This window comes from Piliocolobus tephrosceles, chromosome 16, assembly GCF_002776525.5.
Source record: "Piliocolobus tephrosceles isolate RC106 chromosome 16, ASM277652v3, whole genome shotgun sequence".
Lineage (NCBI taxonomy): Eukaryota > Metazoa > Chordata > Mammalia > Primates > Cercopithecidae > Piliocolobus > Piliocolobus tephrosceles.
In genome coordinates, this window is record NC_045449.1 from 70,902,680 (window position 1) to 70,904,568 (window position 1,889).

The window sequence follows — 1,889 nt, forward strand, 5'->3', positions numbered from 1 at the left end:
CCCTGCCCCGCCCCCAACACGTGACGCAAACTGGGAGGGGCCACTAGGACCTCGGGCATAACTGGCCGTGCGTCAGGGCCGTCGCCTTCTCCGAGCTCCTCCCACGCCCGCCGGTCTGGAGCTCGCGCCTGCGCAGTTTGCACCCAGGGTGTCACCCCCCCCCCCCCCACCGCTCCTCTTCCTTAGCAACCGTCACCCGCTCCCGCCCCCGCTCCCTCGGTCGCGGCCGCGCACGCGTGCCCCTCCCGGTGCCCGGCCCCGCCCACCCCGTCACCCGTAACAACCACACGCGCCCTCGCCGCGCCCCTCCCCCCCCCCGCCTCCCCGGCCCCCTCCCCGGAACCGGCGGTCGAGCTGCGGCCGCCGAGCAGTGGAACCGCGACTGGGCGCCCAGCGGAGCCGCCGGTATGAGCGTCCCTCGCCACCCCGCGTCCCAGGCTCGGCCTTTCTGACAAGAGGTAGGCGCGTCGTCGCGGCGGGTCCGAGTGCGCCCCCGCCCCGGTCCCGGTCTCCGTGGAGTCCGGCGCCTCTCGGACCGGCCCAGCGGAACTCCCGGCCGCCCGCCCGCTGCGCCCGTGCCTCCCCGCCCCGGCTGCCCTTGGCCCGGCGCCCGAAACGGGCTGTGCCCCCGCCCCCCTGCTCGCCCTTCGCCACCCCTCGCCCCCGCCCCCACCCCGCGAGGCTTCCAGCTCCCGGGAGCCGCTTTTTGCTGAGAGCGGAGTTTAGGGTCCGGAGCCAGTGCCCGCCCCACTCTCCCCTCGGCCGGGGCTTTGGCCCCGTGGGGCGCAGCCGCGCGGGACCCCTGCTAAGCGGCCCCGGGCGCTGGCCGCCCCTAGAGCCTGCTCGGGATGCGTTCAGTGGGTCTGGCCACTGGCTCCTGTTTAAACAGCGATCGTCATGCAATAGAAGCCGCCCGGGTCCTGGATGCCACTTGGTCGTTGTCACTCCGGATGCCCGCGTAGGGCGTTATCTGGACCAGAGCATCGGCAGCTGGGACCTGGCTGTGGTTCACGAGCTCGTGAATTAGCAGGTTCTTAAGTGAGTGTAGCCAGTTCTACCAGGCGGTGGAATCCTGAATGGATGTTACAGTTTCTTAAACGAGCATTACGCTTTTTTGCTTCCTCCCCCCGCTCTTGTTTGTACCCGGTGATCGTCCTCTTATCTGGGAGAGAATCCTAAAATTAATTTTCCCAATAAAATTTTTAAAAGATGATTGGATTCCCATTGTGCACCAACACTGTAAGGTTTGCAAAAGTAAAAAGAACGTGCTCCCAGCACATCAGGATGTGTCAGTCCAGTAGTCAAGATCAATATTAGAAAAGCGTCGAGTTTGGAGAACTTGGGAGTTTGGCTCTGATTCTCATGATTTTAGAGGTGAAAGTCTTTCAAGATCATCTCCCCGAAAACCTCATTTTACAGAGATGAAACTGAGTCCTAGGGAAGGCAAATGGCTTACTCGTGGTCACCCAGAGTTATTCCTTAGCCGTTTTCACACTGTCAGATGGTGGTGGTTTCCACCATGACCTCCTTCTCTGAGAGGTATGCCAGACGTACCAGAGAAAGTTCCAAAACTGTTTAAACGTAGTGCTATAGATAGGAATTTAATACCGGGCGCGGTGGCTCATGACTATAATCCTAGCACTTTGGGAGGCTGAAGTGGGCAGATCCCTTGAGCCCAGGAGTTTGAGACCAGCCTGGGCAACATGGGGAAGCCCTCTACAAAAAAAAAAAATATATGGTGGTGCGTGCCTGTGGTCCCAGCTACTTGGGAGGCTGAGGCTGGAGGATCACTTGAGTGCAGGAGGTGGAGGCTGCAATGAGTGGAGATTGTGCCACTCTTGGGCAACAGAGAGAGACCCTGTCTCAAAAAAAAAAAAAAAAAAAAAAAG

General features: G+C 60.9%; 1 protein-coding gene across 1 annotated transcript in view; it reads left to right on the forward strand.

Annotated features, from left to right (window-relative positions):
- Nucleotides 1–255: 255 nt before the first annotated feature.
- The window catches only part of SEC14L1 (SEC14 like lipid binding 1), a 77,724-nt gene continuing 76,090 nt past the window's right edge, over nt 256–1,889 (forward strand). The window contains exon 1 of the mRNA XM_026455912.1: nt 256–458. The gene's annotated coding sequence lies outside the window, so the exon portion shown is untranslated. The remainder of the gene's footprint in view (nt 459–1,889) is intronic.